Genomic DNA, 23318 nt, shown 5'->3' with positions numbered 1-23318 from the left:
CCAGGGAAGGGAGGACCCCAGAGTAAAATGATCTACAAAATCGCTTTTCGGAAGCAACGCAATGATGCTGACAACAATTTGAAGCAAGAATGTAAGAGGACGGCTGGGAGGAGAAAGTCTGAATTCAAAAGACCCCAGCAGGAGATGCCCTGTGACAGAATCCGACCTGACAGGCAGAGGCATGTACTTCTGCTGTCATCTCAAAACAGAAATCTCAGGCAACATATTTAGTATGCTCTTGAGAATCCACCGTGTGTCAAAGGAAGAGCAGGCATATGGTCAAGCCACAAGGCAAAACCTGCCCTGAGTGGTGGAGATGACTCAGACCTTCGTTCCTATTCCTAATAAAAGAAGGCAGCTCTCTCCTGCTATGGGATGGCTTGGTTAACTACAAGTTGATTGAAGACGCATCAGGAGTGCCGACTGTCTTTAGACAAACTGTACCTTGGGGTCTTGCCACAGAGCTAGCCACTGGTCTAGCAATAACCTATATTTAAGGGGTTTGGCAAAAACATGTCTAATCAAGCAGTTTGAAACTGGTGGGTTTGTGCTGAGGAGTCTGTTACTGGATGCTTCCTAAAATAGCAGCCAATAAATCAAGGGCTCCTAAGAGTTATGCTTTGCTCTAAGTACAGTGTGTTGCTGTAGTGGTAGAGATAAAATTCACAGAAACATTGTTATGAGTTTTCAATGACAGCATTATTTCACATTTCTATGCAACTGATATTGTCTTGATCAGGAATAGAAAATGCTATGTGGAGATTATTCAAAATGTCTGGTCAGAAATCTGGCCAAAATAGCCTTATAGATTTATTCCCTGAGACCTCCCTTCACCCCCAAACACATAGCAATAATATATAAAATAGGCAAACAGTAAAGAATATGTAAATATAAAAACAAAATTAGAAAGACATTGTGCGCCATTACTGCTAGCTACTGTTAACAATCTCTGAAATCTCAGGGATAAAATACAATAAGAGTTTATTTCTCACTCACGTAAAATTCAATCAGATGTCCAGGGGCTGCCTTCCAAGCAGTGACTCAGGGACCCATGCTCCTTCAATTCTGTAATTCTTCCATCTCCGAAGAGTACCTCACTTCCAGCCGATGACTAAGAGAAACAGAGAGCATGGGACATGATGTGGCAGACGTTTTTCCTGAGACAGGTCTCGAAATGTCATGTATCACTTCTGCCCATATTCCTTAGCCATAACTTAGTCATATGGCCATACCAAATTGCAAAGGAGGTTATAAATGTAGGCTAGTTTTGTGCTGTGAAAATAGAAGAAACAGGGGCTTCCCTGGTGGCGCAGTGGTTGAGAGTCCGCCTGCCGATGCAGGGGACACAGGTTTGTGCCCCGGTCCGGGAAGATCCCACATGCCACGGAGTGGCGCGTCCAGAGCCTATGCTCCGCAACAGGAGGGGCCACAACAGTGAGAGGCCCATGTATCGCAAAAAAAAAAAAAAGGAAAAAAAATGTCTTCAATACATAAAATGTCAAATTTATATAAATAATTTATCTTCTCCTTCCTCTTCCTATCTTTTTTAGGAGAAATTTTCAATCATGTACAAGAAAGAATAGAATATCCATCACTCAGATTCAACAATAAAAATTAAAATTTTTTGTCCTTTCGTTTATCTGTTTCTTCCCCCCTTTCTTTATTTGCTAAAATATTTTCAAAACAAATCCCAGAGAGCTTAACACCCTGTACACTTCAATATAGCTCTCTAAAAATATAGATATTTCCTTAAAGACCTCAATGTCATTATCAATCACAACAAAATTTACAATAACATTTTTTTGTATCACCCAATTCCATGTCCATAACCACAGTTGCCCAATAATCTCAAAAAACTCTTTTTACACTTGCTTTGGCCTAATCAGGATTCAAGCAAGGTCACACAACACATTTGATTGTTTTGTCTCCTGAGTCTCCTACAAACCAGAGTACTCTACCCTCCCTTTTCCTTTCCTGAAGAAACTGGGTCAGTTGTCTTGTAAAATATTTTCTATTCTGGATTTACATGTTTACTTCCTGGTATCATTTAACATGTTCCTTTATCCCCTCATACTTCTTGTAAATGGAAGTTATCTCTAAACTCTTCAGGTTAAACTTAAAAAAAACAAACAAACACTTTATACAACCCTCAGAATGGGAGAAAATAATTGCAAACAAAGCAACAAACAAGGGATTAATCTCCAAAATATACAAACAGCCCGTGCAGCTCAATATCAAAAACACAAATAACCCAATTGAAAAATGGGGGAAAGATCTAAATAGACATTTCTCCAAAGAAGACATGCAGATGGCCAACAAACACATGAAAAGATGCTCATCATCGCTAATTATTAGAGAAATGAAAATCAAAACTACAATGAGGTATCACCTCACAACTATCAGAATGTCCATCATCAGAAAGTCTACAAACAATAAATGCTGGAGAGGGTGTGGAGAAAAGGGAACCCTCCTACACAGTTGGTGGGAATATAAATTGGTACAGCCACTATGGAGAACAGTATGGAGGTTCCTTCAAAAACTAAGATTAGAACTACCATATGACCTAGCAATCCCACTACTGGGCATATACACTGAGAAAACCATAATTCAAAAAGAGTCATGTACCACAATGTTCATTGCAGCTCTATTTACAATAGCCAGTACATGGAAGCAACCTAAGTGTCCATCAACAGATGAATGGATAAAGAAGATGTGGTACATATATACAATGGAATATTACTCAGCCATAAAAAGGAAAAAAATAGTGCCATTTGCATAGATGTGGATAGACCTAGAGACTGTCATACAGAGTGAAATAAGTCAGAAAGAGAAAAACAAATATCATATAATATTGCTTACATGTGGAATCTAGAAAAACGGTACAGATGAACTTATTTGCAAAGAGAAATAGAGACACAGATGTAGAGAAAAAACTTATGGATACCAAGGGGGGAAGGGGGGATAGGATGAATTGGGAGATTGAGATTGACATATATACACTACTATGTATACAATAGATAACTAATGATAACCTATTGTATAGCACAGGGAACTCTACTCAGCACTCTGTGGTGATCTAAATGGGAAGCAAGTCTAAAAAAGAGGGGATATATGTATACATATAGCTGATTCACTTTGCTGTACAGCAGAAACTAACACAACATTGTAAAGCAACTATACTCCAATAAAAATTAATTTAAAAATTGCATAAAAAAGCTTTATTGAGATATTCACACACCATACAATCCACCCACTGAAATGTACAATTCAATTATATTTAGTATATTCACAGGGTTGTGCATCCATCACAACAATCAGTGTAAAATATTTCATCACTCCCAAAAGAAATCCCATACCCATTAGCAGTCATTCCCCATTCCTGCCTCTCACCCCCAGCCCATTCTGTTTCTATGGATTTGCCTATTCTGGACATTTCATATAAATGGAAACATATAATATGTCATTGTTTGTGAATGGCTACTTTCATTTAGCATAGTGTTTTCGAGGTTCAAACATATTGTGTCCTGTATCAGTACTTCATTCCTTTTCTTTGCTGAATAATATTCCATCATATGGATATACCACATTTTTATCCATTCATTAGTTGATGAATATTTGGGCTGTTTCTACTTTTCTGGGCACTTTTAATAATATCGCTATGGACATTCTCATACTAGCTCTTGTGTGCACATTTGTTTCCATTTTTCCTGACTGTATACCTAGGAGTGGACTTACTGGGTCACATGGTAACTCTGTGTTTAATACTGAGGAACTGCCAGACTATTTGCCAAAGCGTCTATACCATTTTACATTCCCACCAGCACTGTGGGCATGTTCAACTTTTTTTTCAAGAAAACTGTGTGTATATATCTACAGTTTTAATATAAAATTATCATACAAATTGAATGTTACTATACTCCAGCAATATCTAACTTAAAAATATAATAGAAAATAGGAAATCTTCCATATCAGCAACAGAAACCAAGGAACAAACTCAAAAAAAGATGAGAAATTCCGTTTTGGAGAAAAATTAGAAAACACTATTGAAGGAACTATGGAGAAAAACATCCCATGAACTCAAAATTTTAAATATAGATTTGTCGGGGCTTCCCTGGTGGCGCAGTGGTTGGGAGTATGCCTGCCGATGGGGGGGACACGGGTTCGTGCCGCGGAGCGGCTGGGCCCATGAGCCATGGCCGCTGAGCCTGTGCATCCGGTGCTCCGCGGCAGGAGAGGCCACAACGGTGAGAGGCCCTCGTACCACCAAAAAATAAAAATAAATAAATAAATAAATAAATAAATAAATATAGGTTTGTCTTTTACCAAAGATCTGCATCCAGGAAGAGATGAGGCCAGAGCCATGGACCAACATACCTCAGATCTTACAGCTACTACATTTGAAAAGAGATTTTTAAAAAATACATTGTTAAAAGAGGGCTTCCCTGGTGGCGCAGTGGTTGAGAGTCCGCCTGCCGATGCAGGGGACACGGGTTCATGCCCCGGTCTGGGAAGATCCCACATGCCGTGGAGCAGCTGGGCCCGTGAGCCATGGCCGCTGAGCCTGCGCCTCCGGAGCCTGTGCTCCGCAACGGGAGAGGCCACAACAGTGAGAGGCCCACGTACCGCAAAAAAAAAAAAAAAGAGAGAGAGAGTGAGAGTATTTGTTCAACATAATGAAGGAGAGTTTGATATTGATGATCTCTTCAAGGGAGTAAAACATTAAGCATATTTTTGTTACTTGATTGTTTTATCTTTTAGAATACATGATAAAGTGTTATAGATTATTGAAGGGTTTTATCTCCTCACCAAAGTATGTAAAACTTTAATAATGGAGAAATAATTATACCATGTCATGGATGATAAGGATAAATGTCTTAAAGCTATTCTCTTAAAATTAGTCTCTATATCAACCAAAATCCCAACAGGATGCTTTTGACAAACTGATACTGAAATGTGTATAGAAAAGTAACGGACCAAGATACAGATGTTTAGTATATGGCTATTCAATGATGACTGTGTAATACAGGTATAGGTATATACAAATAGTCCAATAAAACAGACTAGAGACCTAGAAACAAAGGTGATCCTATGTGGAAAATGGTATTTGCCAGGGTTAACATTACATGTCGGTGAGGAAAAAGACTGTCTGTTCAATAAATGGTTCTGGAAAAATGGGCAATCCATACAGAAAAAATACTTAGGGCCCCATCCAACATTAAATATAAAATAGATCCCTGGTGCAGTAAATATCTAATGGTAAACAAGGAAAATTTTATTTTTATTAAAAAAATAAGAGAACATCTTTATGTTCTATAAGTATGAAATAACTTTTTAAGCAATGTATCAGAAAAGCACAAACAATAGAGAAAAAATAAGTTCAAGTATATTAAAATTAAAATTTCTACACAGTAAAAGACCAAGAGCAAAGATCAAAACAAACTTAGAATGGGAGAAGGTATTTCCAGGGAATACAAGTAAATAACAAGAATTATATAAATAATGTATTTATAACTTAAAAAAATCAATATGAAAAAGATAAACTATCCAGTCGAAAAATAGGCAAAGGATATAATTAAGCAGTTCACTGAAGAGGACATCCAATTGGCTAATAAACATACAGAAAGGAATTTAAGTCTCCCTAATAATCAGGGAAATGTAAATTAGAATAGATGGACAAAAATTAAAAATTCTTTTAATTCTATGTGATGGCACACAGAATGGTTATGGATATGGTTCCTTCACCTAATTATCAAGAGTATTTCATAGGAAGAGTAATTTACCAAAAAACTCCACTCTAGCTTTTGCTACTTTTAACTGGGAGGACGTTTTTGGCACCATCTGACAAATAACGATGTTTCCAATAGCTTCAACAACAAGGAAATCTCTTATCTTACTTAATAGGAAGTTCAGAGGTGCTTGTGTGGGCTTAGTTATTGGTGACTTCAGTGGTTCAAAAATGTAAACAAGGACCTTGTTACTCCCCCTGTCCTTAATGCTGTTCCAGCATTAGCTTCGCCCTCTAGCTGGGCCCCTTTTGTGGGAGGAGGGCTGTCAGCAGTATTTGGGGCTCAAGCTTCATAATTCACATCCACTGGGGGAAAAGGAGGCTCTTTGTCATCATGGAGTAAAGGGCCTTCCCTGTGGTCTGATAAAGCCAAATTGGATCACTTGCCAGCTCTGGACCCTGTACCCATCCCAGACTTGAATATAGGAAATGGGTTTGCTGGAATTAACTTAGATGTCTGGAGTTGGGTCAATTCCTAAGCATGTTGCTGTGGATGAGGATTGGATTGGGTGCTATGGAAGTCCATTGCACCTCCTGTGGGCATATGACTCCCAAACACCCCAGATATAGACCTACAAAACCCCAGAAATAGGAATGAAAGGCAATATCAATTTTAAATACAATTACATGACACTTTACATAAGGCTTCATTAAACTGTTTTAGTCATTCCTGAAGGCAGGGCAGTGAGGAATCTCCAAGGAGAGTGAGAAATTGAGCTTTGCATGCATCTCGGCTTGAGAGGCAAACCTTGGAGTGGTCGACTCTCACAGCCCCAAACAGCACTCAGGGGCACCATTTTTCCTTTCAAAGGTGATATTGATAGGAGAAACATGCCACTGTACTGCAAGCTTTTTTCGCTTATATGAACTACTGGAATTTGAGATCCTTAAAATGCCTGGAGTGGGACCACAAGCACAACTGCCAGCACAGGTATTGTCATTGTAACCAGAAGCTGTATTCCTATTCTGATTCTAAACTTGACCCATGTCTTGAGTGTTTGTTCCAGAACTTCAGTGCTCAGTCCATTTCTAACAGCTCATTTCCAGGGTCCTACTCACACCAAGAGGAGCATCTTGACTTTTTGAGGTGTTGCTGAGAAACACCTTTTCAACTGCTGAAAGTTCAGACACTTCTCTGAATTTTGCACTGCATAAGAAGCGATCCCCTCCCCCCAACATATAAGGAACATTAGACACCCACTCACTCAGAATTTCCAAACTGTTCTCCTTGGAGACTCTTTAGAGCCTTTGCTGGGGGGTTGGGGGTGGGGGGTGGAATGAGAGGGAGAAAAAAAGCCCAGTGGGAAGAGCTCTAGGATTCTAATCTTCCTTCAACTACCTTCTAATCTGCCTTGATCTACTTTATATGTTGAGCTTCAGAAAAAAAAAAAATCATTTGCACAAAGTTTCAATGAATAAAAACATCGGAAAAAACCCCCCAAAACTGCTGACCTGTTCATATTCCTTTTTGCTGGGTGGCAAGGAAGGCCAGAAAGATGACATTAAGATAACCCAATTTATCAGAGTCAGAACAAGGATCAAGTTCTGAGGACTCCTCATCTGCGGCTCCGTCCATCACATCAGTGTTTACTGAGATACATTCTGTGGAACACTAGGCCCATAAAAGGATATTAAAAAATTCTATGGACCAAGTAGGGGGAAACTTTACATGTTATATCCTCTTGGAGAATTATATCAACATCTTTAAGGTTCTGAGTAGTGAAGAAACCTGTTTAATTTGGTATTTTCTAATCTAATAGCAGAACCTGTTATATGAAAGACATCTATTAACATCCTCAGAACTAATGTTCCAAAGAAGGTACTTTAAGAAACATTGCATTATATCATATAGACAAATAAACAACAAACTTTCAATTTTAGATCAGCTACCTTAAAAACATGCTTTTAACATGGAGTATTTCAACCATATGCAAAAGTAGAGAGACTAGTATAATGAATTCCATGTACATGTCACCTAACTCAGCAATTGTCATTAGTTATCTTTTTTCTTTGTACCACCACCCATTTTCCCAACCACTCATGATTATTTTGAAGCAAATCCTAGACATATGATTTCATATGAAAACATTTCTGTATGTATCTCTAAAGACAAGGGCTTTCTTTTTTTAAAAAAAACATAACTTCAATATCATATCCTGAAAACTGCAACTATAAGCCTAATATCAGTGTTCTTATTTTCCTGATTGTCCATAAATGCTCTAATTTTAGTTTTTTTTGCTGTATTTTGTTTTTATAGTTTGAAATAAGATCCAAAAAGGTCCATATATTATCACTGGTTAATAATTTAAGCCTATTTTAATGAAAAGGTTCTCCCTCTTTATACTTCTGCTCGTTTTTTTTTTTTTTAAACTGGACCCTTTGTCCTGAGTTTCCCCTAGTCCAGATTACATCCCCATGGTATCTCTTAGCATGTTCCTCTGTCCTCTGTATTTCCTGTAAGATAAACAAATTCTGGTTTAGTTTCTTTGGCAAGACTATTATATAGGTGGGTGGAATACTTCCACTGAGAGACATACAATGTCCCTTTTTTGATGTTATCAGCCACGGTTGATCATTGCCTAAAAACACTAATTCATTAGGCATTACAAATAGTGATGTTTCTATCATTCCTTCTTCATTTATTAGCTAGATTACTTCTGTAAAAATAAACTTCCTCTTGTTAAATACTTGGTTACACTGAGATACAATTCCTATTGAAAGGGCAAGAAGAAAAAGTTTGATTCTTTCTACTGATAAGTTTTCAAAATAGTGCATTGGTTCCCTTGAGCTGGTAAAGAATTATCAGTGTGTTACTGTTCTGTTATTATTATGAACCATTAAATTTAGACATATTCTATGTGTTTAAATAAACATATTCTATGTGTTTAAATCTGTTTTAATTATCACACTTATTGATACTCAGATTTGTCCCTTTTGCCCAATGCTCCTGAGTCCTTTTGACACAATCCACATAGCTTTTGATCGATTTCTGATGTTTTTGTAGGACAACATGTACCAGGTTCTTCTTGTACATTTCTAGCACCAGACCTGGAATGATTTCTTCCAGGTGCCCTGGTTTTGTTTTGTTTTGTTTGTTTGTTTTAACTGGGAAATGTATTTAGAAAACACAGTATGAATATGATCTTTTAGAGCTTAATATAGATAAAATCTCCTGGGGCTTCAGTTAAATGTTTCATATGACAAAAGAGAAAAACATTTATTTTGAACTTGACCAATTTACTCTCCAAATCTGTTTTCTCATTTGTAAAATGCAGACTATAATCCTTACTCATAGTTTACAGATTAGACAAGTCAATACATGTGCAGTAGTTAGAATAGTACCAGTGATAGTGAGTACTTAATAAACATTAATTATGATTTGACACCTAGCATTAGTTTTATACTCAGATTTCAATATATGGTGATTTATTTTAAGATCAAATTATTATTCTTTAACAACTCACAGTTCCCTTTGATGACCTGACACCCCAAATTCCCCTAACGTAGTTTGAGCAGTCACATTCCCAGGCAGCAGGGTTCAATTATGAAGCCAGGAGAAAGAGCAACCAACTCCAGAGTTATTTTTTGCTTCTTGGAAGGCCATCTGCTGCCATGACCCATTTCACAACATGGAAATTCATCAGCTGGGTGCAATTTCCCTTCAATCAGTGGCCCAGTAAATAGAATTACGTTGCTAATTTTAAATTTCAAATGGTCAGCACGGGTTAAAAAATGCCCATTCATCAGTCAAGATTCTGCAGTTAATTGTGAAAACAGAGGGTCCACCGCATGCCAGGATTTTGACAGAGAAGTGAGAAACAGTTTTGTTTTCCTTCACCTCTTAGGCTGCTGGCACACAGCAAACAGATAGTTCCAAATTTTTCCCTCTAAATTTTTTATTTTTTGCCTTGATGCTTCAGTGAATAAGTAAGGGAATTTATCTTCACAAACTTGGTCCTTTCAAGACTGGACTGATCTCTTTAAGGGGAATAGGTTTGTTGATCTTTGAATGAATTTTATGAAAAGCCCACATTAAAAATAACTTTGTGACAACAAAGTGTTTTCAAAATATTATGGACTTGTTAGTTATACTAAAGAATATCAATGTGTTGTTGGACTGGATAATGTATCAAAAATTGCTTTGCAGGGATGTTATTAGGACAATTGGTGAAACTGGCATAATACTGTAAATTAAAGTATTACATCAATATTAAATTTCCTGAATTTGATAACTGCTTTGGTCTTAGACAATACACACTGAACTAGTAAAGAGTACAGAGACATGATGTCTGCAGAGTACTCTCAAATGGTTCAAAGAAAATTAATGTATGTGTGTGTGTGTGTGCAGAGAGAGAGTGCATGCACACACAGCACTCAAATGTGACACATGTAAAAAACTGGTAAAAACTGAATTTGGGTGAGGGGTATAGGGAAGATCTTGATATCATTCTTAAAATTCGTCTGTAAGTTTAAAATTATTTCAAAATAAAATGTTTTTTAAAATTAATTCGTTAAAAATTCTATAAATGAAATCAAAAGCCCAGGCCAAAAAGGTTAAGAATATGAGCAGCTACTCAAAAGTCAAATTAATAATCAACCTATAGAGAAGTGGGTTAAGCACAAATATTTGAAGGTAATGATTTGAGCTAAACATTAAGAAAAACCAACAATGCAAGCCTTGGTGCTCTCCTGATACCAGTACCATATTTACAAATTGCTCACCATACAGTTCTTCCAAGACGATCCCACAGACAACTTAAATTCAACAATCCTGAGACCTAAGATAGCTAAGAAAACGTGAGGGTAGCATCTGTCTTCTGTTGAGGAAGAGGCCTGATAGAGATAACTGGGAAAGTGGCTCACAAGCCCTAAGGTCAGCTCTGCAGCTGGAGATCATGCTAATAAGCAAGGTCCTGAAAGACCTGAAGACCTTGGCTTCTGAGAATAATGAAGCTGCTCTCTCAGACTGTGTGGGAGGGTTCCTGGATAAACAGATGAAGGACATAGCCTCTCTGGAACACCATCGTGGCTGTTGGAAGGAATGAGAAGAGCTAGCCCAGTGGGAAGTCCTGTTTGAAAAGCCCGCTGCAGCCTCAGGTGAAGAGATTTAACTTTTGAAGGCAACACAACAAGTCTTCCCATTACAGTGAGTCCCCAAACCAGCTACTTAAGAGCCTTGATATTCTCCATTTGTCAGAAGACTGCTTCCTTTTTATTTAGTATCCCAACCATCGTGACTGAGCTTGCAAATAAATCTGCTTTGCATTATATATATATATTTTAAAAACAACAACATGATACCACCCAAGCTTTTCCCCAGATGTTCCCCTCTCTCTAATGTAGCAGAGAACACTATCCTCTTTAGTGGTTCTTGCATTTAGGCCCATGCAGTTTCCATGGCTGCTGAGTGAACTCCTGTTAAGGCTGTGTTGGGCTGCACCCCACAGGCCTGCAAGCCTTGTAGTTGCCCAGCCTCGAGACCAAAGAAAGAGCTGGGAAAGAGTGACAGAGACATCTTTGGTTTATTGGATAGGGGGATCTTACACGTTTGCAGCAAAAGGTCCTGGAGCAACACCTCACTGTAGACAGCAAACGGGACACAGCAATAACCATCACTACTCAGGGGAGAAGATGGCCACCATTTATAGGGGGAATTGCCGTCAGGTTAGCTCATCAGTTACCAGGGAAACCAGCAGCTAGGGCGGGGGCAAGCACGTAGGCAGTTCCTGATTAAGCCCTATAATTAAGGGAATTGGATAGTCATGTGAGTGAAGCAGGAACTAGTCGAGCAGGGGATGTATAGAGAATAGTCATCTTGAATGGCGTGACCATACAGGCTGGAAACTCTTCCTTCTCTGATTCCTCCAGGCAGAGCTGGTTGTTTCCTCTTCTTCTAACTTAGGGAGTAACCATATTATAGAACACTTCATTTTGTATGTTTGTTGGTATGGCTAAACTTCTCAGAAGACTGAGTTCCTAGAAGGTACATAATGTAACTTACTCATCTTTTTTTTTTTTTTTTTTTTTGTGGTACACGGGCCTCTCACTGTTGTGGCCTCTCCCATTGCGGAGCACAGGCTCCAGACGCACAGGCTCAGCAGCCATGGCTCACGGGCCCAGCCGCTCCGCGGCGTGTGGCATCCTCCCGGACCGGGGCACGAACCCGCGTCCCCTGCATCGGCAGGCGGACTCTCAACCACTGCGCCACCAGGGAAGCCCTTACTCATCTTTTTATTACCCTGACAACTCTGGCATATTGTAGGCTCATGAGAAGAAGGAAAGAAAGAAAGAAAAAAAAGAAAGAAAGAAAGATAGAAAGAAAGAAAGAAAGGAAGGAAGAAAGAAAGGAAGAGGGAGAGAGAGAGAGAGATGGAGGGAGATAGAGAGAGGGAGGAAGGGAGGGAGAAAAGGAAGAAAGAAAGAGTGAGCAGATAAGATCTGAGCTTGACCTGGATGAAATGAAAAAAAAATCAATATAATTAGTATTTCTTTATCTGATATATCTGAAGTCTGAACCAAGAGTGCTAATACAGGCACAATTATTTACCAACAGATCAACCTAAAAAAATGATACAAATGAACTTATTTACAAAACAGAAACAGACTCACAGACATAGAAAACAAACTTATGGTTACCAAACGGGAAAGGCGGGGGAGAGGGATAAATTGGGAGTTTGGGACTGACATGTACACACTGCTATATTTAAAACAGATAACCAACAAGGACCTACTGTATAGCACAGGGAACTCTATTCAATATTCTGTAATAACCTAAATGGGAAAAGAATTTGAAAAAGAATAGATATGTATATATGTATAACTGAATCACTTTGCTGTACACCTGAAACTAACACAACATTGTAAATCAACTATAGTCCAATATAGAATAAAAATTTAAAAAATCAAGGGTGGAATATGGCAATGGAAGGGTATTCCATGTTCCAAAGGACATCAGCCTGTACAGGTGGCCTGCAGTGTGCCAGGTACTATGCTCCTGATTCATAGTCCGTATCTCACTAATTCCTAATAATTCCATGAAGTTCTTGTTATAGAATTTCACATGGAAGCTAAATAACTTGTTCAAGGTCCTACAGCTGGTAAAAAGCTGGGGCTTCATACAGACCCAGATTGGCCAACTTTAGAGCCCATGTGATTTCCATGAAGTCATAGGTAAAGTGCAGGGGCACCCTTAGGGAGCAGCAGGACTGGCTAAATAAGATGAGCCCTGGAATTTTGTTTGGATCTACAGGATGAAGATGGTCAGCAGTACTTGTTCCTGTGTAGTTGGGTTGTTTAATGGAAAGGTAGGTAAAGGGCTGAGACTCTTGGTAAGTGCTCTACAAACATTAGCTTATTCCTAGTCTTATGCAAAGACATTTATACATTGACTGGATGGTAATATTATTAGCTGGCTTTGCACCTTATAGAACATCTATTTCCAAAGAGTTTTGGTTAATGGTTAAATATTGATAAAGAGAGTTCTCTATGTGGTGGTCTATATTGACATTGAAATTTCTACCATTTCACTTTCTCTAGCTTCTAGAAATTCCACCATATACTGGCACTGTGACTTTGGGTGAGTCAGTCTTTCTTGCCTCTGTTTTTTCATCTGTAAATGGGAATAATAACCCTACAATATCATAGGGTTGTTATGAGGATTAAAGGTTTAACATATACAATGCACTTTTCATTCTTGCGTTGGTTACTGTTTGTTTTACCAAAATGGGAATAATATATAATTTTCTTTATTTCCCTTTTCTTAACAATATCTCAAGAAAATAATTTAACATCATTTGGTAGAGTGCCAATTCATTCTTTTTTTTTTTTTTTTTTTGCGGTATGCGGGCCTCCCACTGTTGGGGCCTCTCCCATTGCGGAGCACAGGCTCTGGATGCGCAGGCTCAGCGGCCATGGCTCACAGGCCCAGCCGCTCCGCGGCATGTGGTATCTTCCCGGACCCGGGCACGAACCCATGTCCCCTGCATTGGCAGGCAGACTCTCAACCACTGCACCACCAGGGAAGCCCCAATTCATTCATTTTAATGGCTGTATAATATCCATAATGTGGATATACAATAATTTATTGGCCATCTCATTCTCCTGATCAGCATTTGCTTTTTAAAATAATTTTTCACTAAGAACAATGCATTAAAAATCCTACGCATGTGATTATTTTGGGGAAACAACAACTTGGTGCACAAATTGGAGGTATACAGCTCAATAAATTTTTAAAAACTAAACATATTCATATAATCAGCACTCAGGTCAAGAAGCAGAACATTACCAGGTCCCTAGAAGCATTCATTATGCCTCTTTCTGTCATTAACAGCTACCCTCTTGATTTCTCTGAATTTTGTTTTTAAACTGTAAAAATGGAATCATGCATTTGGACTCTGTCATGCCTGGCTTCTTTTGTGAGATTCACCCATATTGATGTTTGGAGTTATAATGTGTTCATTCTTATTCCTGTACAGTATACCAATAAATGGATATGACAATTAATTTGTCCATTCTAATCTTCATGAATGTTTGGGTAGCTTCCAGTATGAATGGTGCTGTGGTCAACATTCTTCTACATTTCTTCTGGTGAAGATATGTACACATTTCTGGTGGGCATATACCAAGAGTGGTACAGCCGCATCACAAGGCATACATATGTTCAGATTTAGAAGACACAGACAAACAGGTTTTCAAGGTGGTTGGATCAACTTACACTTCTACCTGGAGTGTATGATAGTTTTGATTGTTCCCTACTCTTGCCAAAATGTGGCATTTTTATTGTATGTAAGTTTTTTTATGTCTGAGGGATAGACTGTCAGAAGTGGGATTATTGAGTCAAAGTGTGCATGTGTTTTAACTTTAACAGATGCGGCCAGATGGTTTTCCAAAAATCTGTATAACTGAACACTTTCACTAGGAACATAAAAGAATACTCTTCTCCCTACATCTCTACCAACAATAAATATTATTGCTCTTTTTAATTTTTGCCATTCTGATGAGTACAAAATAAAATAAAATGTTATTTTAATTTACACTCCATACTATTAATTTTTATATTTTTGGCTACTGGATTTGATCTTCTATGGACTGTCTTTTTTTTTTTTTTTTTTTTTTTGCGGTACGCGGGCCTGTCACTGTTGTGGCCTCTCCCGTTGCAGAGCACAGGCCCCGGACACGCAGGCTCAGCGGCCATGGCTCATGGGCCCAGCTGCTCTGCGGCATGTGGGATCTTCCCGGACCAGGGCACGAACCTGTGTCCCCTGCATCGGCAGGCGGACTCTCAACAACTGCGCCACCAGGGAAGCCCTATGGACTATCTTTTTGATAGAGGGAAGGTTATTGAATATGTGACCAATAAGAAAGGATTAAAGGAATGCTTTTGCCCAGAGAAGAAAACATCAAAGGCAAACTGTACTGGTTGTCTTTGATTATTTGAAGGCTCATATTGTAAGGGATTTCATGTATCCTGTGAATCTTTTGAGGGCAGATTTGGGACCAACGAATGGAAGTTTTAAGATGACATATTTTAAGTTAAATTAAGAAACTAACAGTGTTATCCCATTGAAAGAAAAACCCTCCCCACACACAAAACCTCTCTGTGAAGTTGTAAATTCTCTACCTCCATATGTGTCCACGATGAAGCTGCCTGCTTACAAGTCAGAGATGTGTTGGGGGGGTTCTTCTATTGAGTTGAAGATAGACTTGGCTAAGTGGTTCCAAAGGCAGGCCATGACTGAGAATCAATTTAGAAACTTTAACATGCAGATTCCTAGTATCCTGCCTTGAAGACTTTGCTGAAGAAGGCCTAGGAGAGCCCCAGGAATCTGTATTTTTGTAACAATAACCAAGTGATTCTGATTAACCTGTGTACAGACCAACATTTGAGAAACACTGGACTAGACGACCTCTCTTTGAATTTCAAAATGATCAATTTTATCAGCTGCTATGTTATCAATTTTATTTAACACAAAATGTAATGAGTCAGATACTAGAGGACTATAAACAACCCCACCTGCAGTTCCTCACCCCTCTATACCATTCTAAGGAAATACAAGAAATATATTTTCCTCCTACAAATGAATGTGTCAACTATAATCCTCATGCAAACAAAAATACCCATGAAATTATGAGTTACAGCTTAATAATTTGTGGACAAAGTATCTTCGGAATTCTGCAGCTGAGTGTTGAGTGGGGACTCATGAACTAACTCTCAGAAGTTCATTCGATAAGGAGACAAATCCCCTGTTTAAACGGAATCACCATTAAAGAGAATGAGCTTTGGAGTCATGGGTCAGACTCATTCTCACCTTCTCCATATCTCTAAAGCGGGGACAACAATACAGCAGTTTCTGCTTTAAGGAGATTTCCCCTCAGGATAAAGAAAATAGCATATAAAGTGCATAGCACAGCACTCAGCATGGAAGAAATACTTGATAAGTATTACGTCCCTTCCATTCTTTCCCTTACAGTGCCAGCAAAAGTCACCCTATTTTTAATACAGTTTTTGCTCTTCTTTCTACAATTCAGTAAGTCAGAAAGTAAGTTTGATCTTGATACAGCAGTTTAAAAAGATTACAAGCATTTCAAAATATTTGGCTCCTTCTTTGATAGCTAATGAAGGTACATAGTGTTTTAGCTCTAGAAGTTGATCAAACAGTTCAAGGATATTTAAAGGAAAGTACTTGTATTCAAGAAAGAGAAACATGTGGTCTTCATAGAACATTTTAAAGGTCCTAAGAGGAAGGCTATTTTCACAGTACCCTCATCTGTTCCAAAAGGATTGAGTAAGTAAGCCCATTCTTTAACTTTCAACTAGTTGTTTTGGGTTTCAGATATTTCTTTAGGTCTAATATTCAGTTAGTCTTAAGCTTAATTTTATTACTAATTTCTTCTACTAAACCAAGCTTGCCCAAGTATCTACTAAAAGTATAGGCAGTTGGTACTTGGTCAGAGTCTTGGGTCGTGTAAGGAGCTATTACCTCTTAGTATAAGAGGAAATACCTAGAACTATTTTCCTTCGACGAGGTGAACAAATAGGTAAGTCAGGCTCAGTTTTAACCAAGTTCCCGGAGACAGGGAATTGGTCTTATTTGTTTCTATAAAATAAGTGCTTGGCACATAGTAAGTTCTCAATAAATGTATCTCAGATAAATGAATGAATGAATGAATGAAAGAAATCAGAACTAGGAGCTAAGAGTTGGAAATAAGGAAGACTGAGTGAAAAAGCAAAAAAAAAAAGCACACAATACTGATTGATCCGGTTCTAAGAATATGGAAAACCGGAAGACCCCAAACAGGCTCCTTATATCATGGTCCAGTATGATGGCATATTGTCAGGCAATGAATGGAGAAAATATTCTCCAGAATTCTTCTTGTAAGACCACTGTATAGGTCTGGAAGAAATTCTCTAGTTGAAGTCCTTTGAGGTAGCAGATGAGAACCCCAAGGGATGTGGTATAGGCATAGTTGTCCCTACAAGGGAAGGGAGGAGGGATTTATTTATAACTCCAGAATGGTGAGGGGAGAAGAGGGAGTGTAGAGGAGCCTGAACTTGTGGAATGTCCCTGTGCTGCACCTGAATGACGTCTACAAAACAATCAGGGCTGCTTGCTGTGGTTGAACTTCTTGCTGAACCAAGAAGAGACAGCTTGGCAGGCTGTTTAGGAGTCAGCAGGCCTGGAGATGAGAGCATTGAGGCTGAGAGACCGGAGGAAACAAGGTGCAAGAATTTGCAGAAATTATGAGGAGGGCTTTGCATTATCTCAGGCCATAGAAGTAGGGTTTCAACGAGGTTGATACCAGAAGGCAGGGAGACTCTGCTGACATCTTGGTTACATGAGTGGGTCTAAGAAATTACATTCTTAGAGGAAAGTTGAACAAGCCCTTCTATAGCTGGGTCTTTCCCTGTGCCAGGCATGAGGCTTAGTTTATTGAATTAACATCCATTGCCATCTTGGCATCCATCGTGTTCCCAAGGCATGTTGTTATTAATATATATTGATAAGATATATGTACACACACACACACATACACACACACACACCCCTATTTTTTTCTCCAGGAATTTACAAATTCGTAGGATAGACAAGAAGCTCACTAATGATATGAGTGCAAGGAAATATCTAAGTACCCTGAGTTACAAAGATACTACAGGGCTTCCCTGGTGGCGCAGTGGTTGAGAGTCTGCCTGCCAATGCAGGGGACACAGGTTCGTGCCCCAGTCCAGGAAGATCCCACGTGCCATGGAGCGGCTGGGCCCGTAAGCCATGGCCACTGAGCCTGCGCGTCTGGAGCCTGTGCTCCGCAATGGGAGAGGCCACAACAGTGAGAGGCCCCCATACTGCAAAAAAAAAAAAAAGAAGAAGAAGAAAAAGAAAGATACTACAAAGTCTCAAAAGAAGGAGAAGTAACTTCAGGCTGCAAAGGACTCATAAAAGAGGCAGCTTTTGAGTAAGCGGGACAAGGAAGCATGAGTATAATTTCAACAGGTAGAGTGTTTTTTAAGTGAGGGCATTTCAAGTGTCTGGGACAGTGAGAGTAAAGAGATGAGGATGAGAAGAAGCATGTGTTTCAGGGAGAAAGCAGTGAAAATCTGTTGGGTAGAGCAGAAGGACCACAGGTTTCTTCTTCTGGTTCTTGACCCCAGGAATCTAACCATTTCAGGCTCCTATTTCTCAAAAGAGCCCAACCACGCTGGTTGCCAAACTATGGCCAACACATAATAGTGGCTGCACTTATTATTTGCTCTGTGACTGACCTAGACCTAGTGCTTTTATTTTCAGTTCATTTCACCCATGTCCTTCAAGTTAAGCTTAAGTTCAGCTTAGATTTGTTACCTATGGAGGTTGAAGAGGAGAATGGATCAAAACCCCCCTGAAACACCCACTGAGGACTTATAGTATTGACTGGTTTCTACCACATGAAGTTCACCATTTATTCATTCATCAAATATTTATTGAATTTATTTATTGAGTCTGAAGGTTCTTAACTTATATAGTGAACAGTGTATTAACTGCAATTCACAGTTTATATAAAGAGCCAGAGTGACTGCTATACTCTTAACTAAATGCCCTAGGCCTTTGGGGCTTCATTTATCTCTGTTCTTGAGCTTCCAGATATTCAAAGATTATTGGTGCAGGGACACCCTTCCCTCTTCTCAAAATATACAAGTATCTCAAGCCCACAGAAACTGACATTGTTTCCACCAAGCAAAAGGAAGTCATGTTGTCTTAAGTGCTGTGGAAGTTCAGCTGGAGAAAATCAGCAGCGTATCAAAGCAGATCTCCCATCCAAGCTCTCTTTCTGCCATCTGCACCAAATGAGCAGTTGTTCCTTTGGGCTTTTGGATGGTGCCAGGATTCGGTAAATTTTGCCAAAGGCCCCAGATCAAGCTGGCGGGTTGAGGTTAGAGGGACAGCTCATTCTTCTGCAGGGAGAGGTTACAGCACGCTTGGTACTTCCAGCGAGAGAATCCCATTTTCCTACCCCGGATCTCTGAACACCAATGGCCTGTCCTTGGAAAGCTTGAATTTGGGCCTCAAGCCTTGTTTGTTTCCTTACAAGTTTGTGTTTCAAACTGAGTAGTGAAATCTGCTCAAAGTCCATAGTATTGGAACTCAAGCTTTTGTTTTATGAACTCAGAAGGTCTGTGTTTCTGGAAATGATTCCACCCCAAAGCAAAATGAACAGCCTATTCTGCAACACACACTTTGCTTTCAAAAGCCTCATTATTTTAAAGCACTTCCCCAAGATCCCTCTGATGTAGCCCATTTTTTTCTTTTTCCTTTTTTTTTTTTTTGCGGTACACGGGCCTCTCACTGTTGTGGCCTCTCCCGTTGCGGAGCACAGGCTCTGGACGCACAGGCTCAGCGGCCATGGCTCACGGGCCCAGCCGCTCCACAGCATGTGGGATCTTCCCGGACCGGGGCACGAACCCGTGTCCCCTGCATCCGCAGGCAGACTCTCAACCACTGCGCCACCAGGGAAGCCCTGTAGCCCATTTTTGAAATCCTTTGGTTGTGTAGAAACATAAGCCTCCATAAATAAAATTGAAAAATTTTTCAGGTTGTGAAATTTTAGATGTAATTTTTCATTGTTTCCAATCTCTCTATTGCTATGTTAAGGTAGACCCTGTCATTCTTATTTGGCAAGTTTGGGCTCTACATTTTTGGATTTTCAAATGTTTTCTCCAGCTTCATTGTACCCTTGGGCATCTTTCTGAAAGCAATTTGTTTGGCTATGAGCTTCAGGATGGCAGAATTTTGTTGCATGAATAAATGAATGAATAAATGTTTGTTCCCCAAGCATGAATCAGCCATTATTCTAACCACTTCAATTCAACTCAACTCAATTCAATTTTTATTTTTATAAACCAGTTAAAGAATGGGAAACTGGACAGGGTGACCATACTTTTCTTTGACTCCACAGGGGTCCTGACCTGTTGGGAAGGTCCTGCCAGAGGAGCAGCCTTGGGTCACTATTACTGGTCAAGCATATAGACTTCGAGCTACAGGAAAGATAGGACAGCCTTCAAGCTGAGAATGCTTAATTCTAAAGCAAGGACTTGTCTTTTCTTGTCAATTTTTTAACTTAAAGAATTTATAACTCTTTGTGGTTTCTGTGGTGTGGAGGCGAAAAGGGAGGCTGATCTTCTAGAAAGGACAGTTAAATGCTAAGAGGAAAAACCATCAGGGAATCCAGTCTTTTCAGTGATGTTGGAACATGTGGACATGGATGGCAGTCTACCCAGGCACATCCCCCCCTGCCCCATGACATTACTGGCTTCTATATGTTCAAGACCAGGACGTCGCACAAACAGGAGGTTAGCATAGGCCCAAACGAGCATAATTAAAATTCCACAGGAAAGCTAGACCTCACTGACACAGAAGCACAGGAAGCGAGAGGGTTGGGAAAGAGCTGTATTCAATGGTGGTTGTAACAGGACAGGAGTCAGGAGCAATGTCCCCAGTCATACGATACCCTGGACTCCCCTGAATCTCTCCCTTAACAATGTGTGTCTTTGTTTCTGCACGTATAAACAGTGGTTCTGATTGCATGTTTTCAAGGGCTGTCTGGGGACTGGTGCAGTTTGAAGTACTATGAGAGCATAAGATGAAAAAACCAATTCCTGAAGCCGGTATACCACAGAGCCCATGAATCTGATACTTCATGTTGTGCCTAGAAGTCCCCCAAAATGGTTATAATTAGCTGTAATAATCCTGATCACCAATCACCATCATCACAGAAGAGCAAACACTCCATGTGAAACCCTAGAGGATTGCTAGATCTTCATATAACAAAGTCCCAAACAGTTCTGACTTCTGCTTCCTCCTACCCTCAAGCCTTCCAAAAAAAAAAAAAAGAAGAATCAAATTTCTCAGGCATTTCTGTTTGGAACCACTTTACTAGACCTAAGCCTCTATAAGTTTTAGTTCAAGGGCCTCAACTTTCACAGTGTAATTTAAATAGATTCTGAGTTGTAGTTTTCTTAATTAAAAACACACAGCCTGGAGAGTGCTTAAAGGATGAAAAAGAGTTATTCTAGTAAGGATGTGTATCTTGAAACCGGCACCGGCACCAGGGCAGTGGATGCTTTAGGCCCCAACTCTCTCCTACCTTTTCCCTTCTAGCTTCTGCTATAGGTTGCAAAGTTTCCCTTTCAACAAAACTACCTGCCCTCGGCCCAACTCATGACTTTCAGGGCATGCCTTGGCTTATTCATATTTGAGGAGACCTCTCTGAGAATCTCTCTTTGCATAGCACTGGTCTTTCTGTTATTGCCTTAGTCTAGGCTTAGAACCACCAAGTGTAACTCAAGAGACCCCCATCTTCACATGGTTCCAACTCAGTCAATGTCATTCTCACCCAACTGAGATTTCACTGGACACTGTCTGACAGCCATGTGATACTTTTTTTCCCTGTTATCCTGGATTTGTCACAAACATCTAACATGTCCAAATCTCTCTCGTGGCATTTTCCTTACCATTCTCATTTTGATTAAAGAGATGCCTCAAACCTACTGTCTGTTGCTTTTCTAAATTGCTTGTTTCTAAAGTATACTAATTCTTTCCACGGCCAACTCTGGTTGGTTTCATCAAAGGAGGTCTGAATGGTTTCCTTGTAATGAAAGAAGTATGCTGAGCTCCCATCTGAGAACCCTGGGCCCCAAGGCAGTTAATTACCAGCAGAGAGTCTCAGTGAACTCTATTGTCCTTGTGTTTCAAAGTACATTGGGTGGAAGGCAATTTTCTTGAGTGGAAAGATGAATGCTCTGAGATCCCTGGAGCCAACCCTACCTCTGGCATCACCATAAAAGGAGATAGCTTCTAACCACAGAAGACCATTCGATACCCCACCACAGTCCCAGACGCAAAAGCGGGCAAACCTGGCAAAAGCACACATTTTCCTGTTACATGCAATGAAAACCATCTGTAGGCAGTTCATTTTGACATCATCCAATTGGGAAGAAAACTTATTTTTGAAGTCTACTTATTAATTTTGCTCACTAACCTCAAATCACTTTGGATGTCAAGCAGTCATTCATTATACCACACATAGCACCCAGAAGACACAAGGCGGTCTGCATGCCCTCCCCTTCTTCATGCTCTAAGTAGCCCATCTATAGGCATAGTTCCATTCAGCTCTACTCACAGTAGTATGCTTGGGGCAAGAGGCTGGACCACTAGGTGGTACTTTAGTGATGTGGCCCTCTGATGCTCATGCATTTTATTGTATTTTAAAAATAAAACATCTCATATTAATAATAGTCTCTTTAAGCTGATAACAATTTCGAACATATACAAAGTTTTACATATATATACTGCCCATTTTATGATTTTGATGTCACAATTTACATCTTTTTACACTGTATGTCCATTAACAAATTATATTGTAGTTCTAGTTATTTTTAATACTTTTGTCTTTTAACCTTCATTCTAGGGTTATAAGTGATCTACTTACCACCATTATGACATTAGAGTATTCAGGACCTAACTATATATTTATCTCTATGGATGAGTTATATACTTTGATATGTTTTCCTGTAACTAATTAGCATATTTGTTTCAGCTTGAAGAACTCCCTTTAACAATTTCTTTTAAGGCCAGTCTAATTGTGATGAACTTGTCTTTAGCTTTTGCTTGTCTGGAAAACTCTTTATCACTCCTTCAATTCTGAAGGACAGGCATGTCTGATAGCATATTCTCAGTTGGCAGGGTTTTTTTCCTTCAGCACTTTGAATATATCATACCACTTCCTTCTGGCCTGTAAAGTTGCTGACGAAAAGTCTTCTAATAGTCTTATGAGGGTTCCCATGTATGTAATAAGTTGCTTTTTTCTTTCTGCTTTTAAAACTCTTTCCTTGTCTTTAACTTTTGACAATTTAATTATAATATGTCTAGGTGTGGGTCTGTTAGGATTCATCGTGTGTGAAACTCTCGGTTTCCTGGATCTAGATGCCTACTTCTTTCACCAGGTAGGGAAGTTTTCAGCCATTACTCCTTTGAATAAGATTTCTGCACCTTTCTCTCTTTCT

The 23318-nt window shown here is 39.4% G+C and overlaps 1 protein-coding gene across 1 annotated transcript in view; it reads right to left on the bottom strand.

The window, feature by feature from the left end:
• Positions 1–1080: 1080 nt before the first annotated feature.
• Positions 1081–23318, bottom strand: part of MYLIP (myosin regulatory light chain interacting protein) — an 82218-nt gene continuing 59980 nt past the window's right edge. Inside the window, exon 10 of the transcript XR_009533613.1 lies at positions 1081–1111. The gene's annotated coding sequence lies outside the window, so the exon portion shown is untranslated. The remainder of the gene's footprint in view (positions 1112–23318) is intronic.

This window comes from Mesoplodon densirostris, chromosome 10, assembly GCF_025265405.1.
Source record: "Mesoplodon densirostris isolate mMesDen1 chromosome 10, mMesDen1 primary haplotype, whole genome shotgun sequence".
NCBI classification, from domain to species: Eukaryota; Metazoa; Chordata; class Mammalia; order Artiodactyla; family Ziphiidae; genus Mesoplodon; species Mesoplodon densirostris.
The sequence above is the reverse complement of the archived record's forward strand: the minus strand, read 5'-3'. Positions and strand labels throughout refer to the sequence as shown.